Raw genomic sequence first — 8,130 nt, 5'->3', positions numbered from 1 at the left:
GCCTTCTGATTAGCGTCACCGCTGTCTCAGTGGAGTTTAATAAACTCGGTCGTCTGCTCCTTGCTATCTAAAATATAACAGGACACTGGCGTAAATTCTCGACTGTCTCATACTTCTGTTTAATCAGTTTTCTGTTTGACGTTTAGTCAGCTGTGTAAAAACCAAGGAGGAGGGGGATTAATAAAGTTTTATTTTATCTAATCTTATCTAATAACTTTAATCTCAGCCAAACCGATTCACGAACAAACAAAACACTGAAAAAAGCCCAACAATAACATTTTTAGGTTGTCTAAGTGAATTATATATTACATTTAACCCGAGCAGCGAAAGTCCACGGTGATCTGAAAATGATGTGCCGGGAGTTGTGCTGTTCTCGGCCGCATCAGTAACCCTCGAGCTCCCGGCTAGCTATCGAGCTGGTGGGTAGCAGACGCCTTCGAAAACGTCGACGCACTTTTGCAAATATGCAATATCTTGATAAACCGAGCAGATATTTGATGTTTACACAACTACTTCCTCGCCTGAAAATATGTTAAAAGTTTATTTTGTGACCCAGAAAGATTAGTATGAGTAATTTTAAAACTTAGTAGCGGCCGCCATTGTTGGAAACTGGAATTTGGCTGGGCCGCGCTATGAATTCTGGGATATGGTAGGCCACGAAGGACACACCCGACCCATCCTTAAAATTCGGGGAAAAGGAGGACGCATTTGTCGGCTACATTCGGAGGAGTCTACGAATTTGGACAGCCTTCGGCGCGTCGCTGTGACGTAATCGGTCTACAAATGCGGCCTCAGGAGTATGCAGCCCATGAATTTCAAATTCATGGGCTGATGTCAGTTTCACAACAGGAAGGTTTATTCTTCCTCTGTGCCCCAAAACGCTACTCGATACCACTGCGCGTAATGCGCCCTCTAGCGGCTGGATGTAGGATAGCATTTTAAATGACAGGTACAAAAATACAATCACAACAAAACACAACAACAACTGGGCTGTTTTCCCCAGTTTAATTCTGATACTAGATTTTACTAGAAAGCTATTTTCAACTCTCTACACCTACAACAGGGTTAGAAGTAGTGATGGCCTGCTTGAAGCTGACGCTCCAGTGCCTGTGTCACAAAAATCAACACACTGCTTCAGAAGGACTGAGTCGAAGCTTGATTCGTTTGGCCAGAGTCACGTGATCAGTGACGTCCGAAGCTTCATTTAGAACCTGACTGCTTCGGTGTCTGATTCAATGGTTTATAAGGAAGTGAATCATTCGCGGGATTTGTGGAGTGTTTTGATGGTGACAGATAGCGAACCACTGATCATTCCACTGAGAGATTTGGAGCCAGCAATGAATAGAGGAGGTTCTGTTGTGTGGATTTTCGTCAATCGGGTGGGTTTTACAGCTTTGTGTTCTGGCTGTTTGCTTCTGTTTTGTGCGTGTTTATTATATCTGAAAACGGGAAAAAGGTAAAATGTCAAAAATCTGCTTTGATAATATAAATATCATTAAATAACTTTAGAAAAACTTCCACTTGACTCTTTACATGTAATGTTGTAGAAATATACATTTTATTGTTTAATTAATCTGAAAATGTTAGTCTGCCAAATGTGCAGCAATTGAATTTATTTATTTTCTTTATCTGATAGTTTGTGGGGCCCAGGTAGACTGTATAACTGCATCTCTACCAGTTTCTCTGCACTCCAGCCTCCTCTGTGCCATGTGAAGGGATTTTTCTTAAGGCAGGAGAAATTATCGCCACGAAAAGGAACAGATCCGGCCATCGCACACTAGAACAAATTCTCTTCTTAAATAAAAATGAAAAAGGGCCACTTTAAATGCACTATGTTTTTCATTTGCAAGTTCATAAGCATTTTCCCTTTCCAGTTCACAATCAATTCTACCCCCAGGTCAAAAATATGTCTGGAAAAATGTCCCTAATATAATATTATTTATAAATATACCCGTAGCGGTTAATTGCACAAGTGCATGGAGGCGGGACCTCACAGCAAAAGCATACTCCATAATGTGTTGTACAGTATCATATGTATATTATATGTAATGTAGTATTTTTCAATTGTTGTATTTACCAACATCAAGAAGTCACAAGCAAAGAAAGATCACACAATGATGCATGTTTAAACAAGAAGAGTTTACTGGTCAAAATTATTTATTAAAGAAATAAACAACATTTTTTTTAACCACCAAAAATACACGTTCAAGGCAACACAACGGCGGCCCAATATCAGACAGAATTCCACTCTGTAGAGTGGGCAATCATTATGAAGCGGTTGGTTTTATTTTGAGGATTCAAGCTGCTCTTCATGTTTTTGGCCACCAGATGTCACCAGAGAGGACTGTGTTGAAAAGCTTCAAGTAATGAACAGTTTTTCAATACAAGCTTCAGAAGGCTTCATTTGGCCATCACTAGTTAGAAGTTGTCCTCTGAGACCCACCACTAGTGATGGTGAGATGAAGCCTCATGATGAACTGAAGCTTTCCACCCAATTGGTCGACTCATGGTTTGAAGCATTGTGATGATTCATTTGCTCTACTGCGCCATCAAGTGGACAATTCAAGTGAAGCGGGCTCTGTGATTATAATGATGTGTCAACCTCTAAACTGAAGAAATAAATTGTCTTCATGGTTATTTATCCCGAATATTGTCTCAGTATGTGTGATACAAAAGAGAAAGTGGAAAGTATCAGGACAGCGTTTTGGTATGATTGTGTAACTGTTAGCCTCAGACAGTCACACTGTAAAACCTAATAAGTTCACAGAACTCAAAAATTGTTGTGTAACAGATTACACAATTTTTTAGTGATGTTTTTAAAAGTTTTAAGTTTAACTAAAATAAAAATTATAGTTGCAGTTGCCTTAAATTACCTCAATGTTAACTCATAAATGTTGATATTCCTCAACTTATAATTAGGGAGTAATAAACTCAAAATGTTCAATATTTTTCAACTTAATTAAGGTGGGAAATACACTCAAAATATTTTACATATTGCAACTCATACAATGTGGGAAATAAACTCAAACTTTTTCATATTTTCTAACTTATAATATGGGAAATAACACTTAAAATCTTCAATATTTTTTAAAATACTGTGGGAAATACCCTTACAAATAATTCTAAACTGTTTGCCCAGTAAATTATAATCAGCTAGTGTGTTAGAAAACATGAAAGTAACAACACTAACAATTTAACAACTTTTTATTAAACACAATGTGCTTTTAAAAAGGCACAAACAACAGAGCTCACTCATAAAAAAGTGCTTCATAAATAAAACAAGAGAAAAAGACTCCAAGGGTCTCCATCTCAATTCTAAAATTCAATAACATTTTCAGTATTAACAGCAACTGCAGCTATTAGAACATTGAGGCATTTAACACTTACTGTACCTTGACAGCTGCAGCTCACTTTCTTTTTTAAAAATACATAAAAAACAAAACAAAAAAAAAAAAAACAACAGTACTGGTTTCCACTGCTGTACTTATAGGGAACAATCATCAAGGCAGTGCATTTACGTATTAGGCAACAGAACATTAAACATGAATAGTGAACTGAACAGTCATTCATCTTAAATGTGAGGTAGAAGAGGCAAATGATTAGGAAAAAAAACCAAACAAAAAAGCTTCCTCAATACTCAGCTCAACAAGTAGTCCATTCTGAGTGATTCACTCATTGAACAAATCATTCTTCAGCATCAGTAGACGCCCTTTCAGTGGTTTGTTGTCCTCAAGGCACATCACAACCTTCTGGATAAATGTGAATGTAAGCTCAAGTTTCTTTGGGTATTGTAGGTCTAGTGCATAGATGTACCCAAAGAGCAGGAGAAATGACTCAGCCAGATTTGTGGGACCATTCACAAGTATTTCATCCTCAACGACAATGCAGATGCTTTCGGGACTGAAGAGGGCCGAATCAGTAGTGTCATCCGTGACAACTGTCAGCAGAGCCACAGGAGTGTCAGTGAGGTCTGGACCATCTGCTGACTGCAAAACAAAAATAATACAAGAATGAGTTCAGCCCCACAAGGACACAAATCATGCTATTGATTAGAGGTGTGAATCTTCATAAGTCACACGTTTCTTTTAGGATTATAATGTCAACGATTTAATTTGATATTGCGATACATCATGATGCATTACAATAATCTTAATTTGGGTTTGGTTTCGAAACATATGTTTAAATAAATGTTTTCAATAACAAATATATGCCAAGATATTTGTTTTTGTTATTTACCAAACATTTTTCTGACCACAACATGGCACCTCCAAAAAAATAGAACACTTGAATTTTAAAAAGGGAGATAGATTATTATACAAAAAAAATCTGCAGATAAAAACTTTCAACTATTTTCATGTTTTCTGGTTTATGCGTAACAATCTTCTTGCAATCTTATTCAACAATAGTTGATATATGGGAGAAAACAAGTCAGATGAGGACTGTGTTGAACCTCCTTCCTGATATACACCCTGGTTCTCCTTGAGTTCTGAGTGATGTCATATGGTTGATGCTGAGGCCAGTACACTTACATCACAAGTCCTGAATAACGTGGAGGCATCTTCACGCAGGTACACAGGAAGTGCACGAAGGACGAGGGCCCGTCTTGTATTTACATCATGCTGTTCCTAGATGAACATACAATATCTATTAGAATAGTATTTACACAAATGCAGAGTAAAAACAAAGTGTTGGATAGCCATGTTCTGATTGTCATTGTTATAGATCAGGGGTGTCCAAACTTTTTGTGTAACGGGCTAAACCTGTCAATCTTGAAGGGTAACCCAAAAAAAATCTAAAAATTTTGAATAATTCAGGGCAAAATTCTCTAGTTTCTTTGTATTTATTTTTATTTAAATTAGGACACAAATTATAAAACTCACCCACTGACAACTGGTGAAATGTTGATTCTCTGTAGCGCTCCTTGCAGTCTGATATCTGTAAACAATATGTGCACAAAGACGGCTTATTAATGTTCAAAAACATTTTTTGCACAGCACACACACGTAGTCAGCTGATCTCATCTGATGCAGATCTGCTCCTTGATCAAGTGACATTTGTCCGGATTTTTGGCACGAGTGACGTGACGTCGAATCAGCACCGCAGCTGGATGGCCTGATTTACATACCCAGCACAGCTGATACTCACCACAATAATTTACTAAGATTATATGCACTCCTGTTATTAAGTCCAGTTCAGTCTGTTAATGTTAACCGTTTCAAACTAATGTTGATAGGTGTGTTGCTAAGCTTAATAACTTAAATAACAAACTTGAAATTTACCCGTCCTATTTTCCCTTTTATTGTTTTTTCTCTGTGCTGTAAATCTTCTGTCTAAGAAAAAAATCTGAGGCTGCTGTTCTGAAAATAAGCTACCAAAGCCTTTTCTGAATGAATCAATAAAGATCCATTTATGGAAAGCTGTGATGAAGGCAGTTTTGTCTTTAATTATATTCAACAATATAACATATTCGACCACTTTTAAGTGATTTTGTGATCTTTAATACACTAAAGTTAAGGTTATTTACCCAATTTCTAGTAAGTGGCCCTCAGTGAAAAAAGTTTGGACACCCCAGCCTTACAGGTTGGGGAGTATTTGTGATCCGCACAGTCTGCATCAATGATTTTTTCTTAGCCTGGGAGCAGAACGCGGCTCTTTATTTTCATTTCATTTCAATTTATCTAGCAAAGATCGATAGGGTCTGGCTTAAAGGTGTCAAGGAGGCGCCTCAGTCTGGCTGGCTGAGCCTTGTCGAATTAGCGCGAACAATTTAGCTGAACTTCGTTCATAGCACCGAGTTCGACCAGTGTATAATGTTAGGCTGAATCAGGCGATGCGTTTTTCCGCAAGCCTTGACTTAGAGAGCTCGCTTAGTGGAATACCCCTCTAAACTGTTAAAAGGATTTCGAGATTATCTCACAACCACACATTTGAGACTACGAAAAAATACAAACATGTGTCTAATTACCATCATGATAACACACTCATGTTGTTTATTATTGTTCGCTTCATGCTAGCACACACAGCTCAACAGCGTAAACTACTGACTGTGTAACACGGACACTTATTGAAATAAGTATACTCACAATACGCACGTGCATTACCGGCGAATACGACAACCGGTAGAAACGGACAGTGGAAAGTTTTAGTAGAAAGTTCAAACGCATGGAGGTAGAACTGCCACCGTCAACTTCCCGGGCAAGAATACAATGCGTTATGGGAAATGTTGTCCCCCACGGAAAACCGCCAAAACGTTACACCATTCTAATTTGAAATAACATTACGTATTTGTCACATTCGAAAACTTCTAAAATTACAATTACTTGGATTCGAATTCATTTATAACAAACATTCACTGTGCACAAAGTGCGAATATATTTCCAGTAAAAAATAAAAAAAAGAATGTTTATCGAAATTAAATTTAAACAAAACAAAAACACGTTAGACTTACCAAATTTAGGGCAGTTGATGAAAAAAATAAGGTGGTGGTCGTGGTGGGTTGAAGTTGGGGACTCTTAATCCACACGGTCTGGCCAAATCTTCCCCGCATCAAGGTAAATTCAAGATGGCTGACTCAGCTTTCCTGAAGGAGCGACAAGACTCCACCCACCAGAACGTTACTAATATATGCTTCTTAAACTTTTTGAGCGTTCCAAACAAATTAGCTAAAAGATATTGAGCCCTATTCAATTAAAGCTGCACAAAAGCCAACAGAGCTCAATACTTTATAGTTTGCTCAACTACAAAACGACATTTGAGTGTTATGAGCTTATTAGTTATGAGCTAGGACAACTGTTAGGGATTACAGTGCAGTCAATAGTATAATTCAGATCATAGATCATGTAGGAGCCATAATTGAATGTATTGAATTTTGATGATCACTGGGTTTTTATTTGTTTGGTTGTTATGGGAGTCACGTGGGTGCTAGCGGTGACATAAATGGGCGTTGTCAGTCTGTCATTCACTGGGTTTGATTTTGACAGAGAGGAGGGCTGGGTAGCCGTAGTTTTTGTTGACCGCTGCACTACATGTTCGCTTCGTTATATTAGAGCCTGTGATGTTGTAAGAGTTTGAATCAGGAGCCGATGATACTACTCTGTAAAAAACGCAAAGCACTTTAATTAAACGAGCAAACAATTCCATCTCTCGCATTATTGCGTAACTTTGTCAGCGCGTCAGGCAAACAGGCAGGCTCCATCCCCGGCCTGTAGCGACTGTGGAAGTCGCTACAGATCAGTACATTTGCATATTTGTGTAACCGAGGACAAGGGATGAGTAAACAGGGCAAAGAAATAATTGATCATTTATTTATTACATGAGTTAAACATACAAATTCCCAGTCGTTTCCAGACAGGACTTACAACACATCCTGCTGATATCCCAGCTGCACATGAGACTTACCACACAAACTGTGCGAAATAACACTACAACCCGTCACACCCCACTTAGCGACACTGCAATCGTGGCACACACTGCAAACAATTCGGGTCTCAGCGCAGCTGGGAATCAGTGCTATGTATGGCCTGTGATCTGAGAGATAAAGGGAAGTGGCACAAACAATTAAAATAAAAAAAACAAAAGGGAGGTTAGTCCGCCCTTACACAACTTACTCTCAATCCATAACCGCCTCTACGGCTGGACGGACTAACCAAAACAAAATTACAAATCAATCAAAAGAACAAAAAAAGGACAGCAGAGACAGCACAGAATATTGATCAGTTTCCCTGCGCGCAGTCGATCTAGGGCTTGATCAATTCTTCTATTAAAATTCGTGGTCACACGACAGTATACCCACTCGCACCCGAGTGAATTAATTGCCTCTGGTTTTTTCCACAGAAGAGCGCTGACTTCACCCCACACACCCACTACCTTTTCACAGCTCTTCAGCCAATCACCTGGCAGAGAGCAACAAACTGCCAGGTGACACTTGTTACAACCCTCCCCTTCAAAGGGCATCGGCGACCCGACGATGAGCTGAAAAGAGAGCACACTTAAAATTTTGCTCATTTTATAATGGATTGTGGCAATTTAAATGGGTTTGAGTGCTGTCCAGCAGTCTTCCTCATTGACCTACGAGACCCTTGCGTCAAGCTGGCAACATCTTCCTCCCCAGGTTCTAGGTCCCCAGAACAA

The 8,130-nt window shown here is 38.8% G+C and overlaps 1 long non-coding RNA gene across 1 annotated transcript; it reads right to left on the bottom strand.

Annotated features, from left to right (window-relative positions):
• Nucleotides 1-3,186: 3,186 nt before the first annotated feature.
• Nucleotides 3,187-6,798, bottom strand: LOC120722485. The gene is made up of 4 exons (XR_005693479.1): nucleotides 6,449-6,798; nucleotides 4,881-4,935; nucleotides 4,530-4,625; nucleotides 3,187-3,986 (listed from the first exon to the last, which is right to left on the bottom strand). It is a non-coding gene; the product is annotated as an uncharacterized LOC120722485 (long non-coding RNA).
• Between the last annotated feature and the right edge of the window lie 1,332 nt (nucleotides 6,799-8,130).

Source organism: Simochromis diagramma, unplaced genomic scaffold (genome assembly GCF_900408965.1).
Source record: "Simochromis diagramma unplaced genomic scaffold, fSimDia1.1 OVJJ01000640.1, whole genome shotgun sequence".
Taxonomy (NCBI): domain Eukaryota; kingdom Metazoa; phylum Chordata; class Actinopteri; order Cichliformes; family Cichlidae; genus Simochromis; species Simochromis diagramma.
The sequence above is the reverse complement of the archived record's forward strand: the minus strand, read 5'-3'. Positions and strand labels throughout refer to the sequence as shown.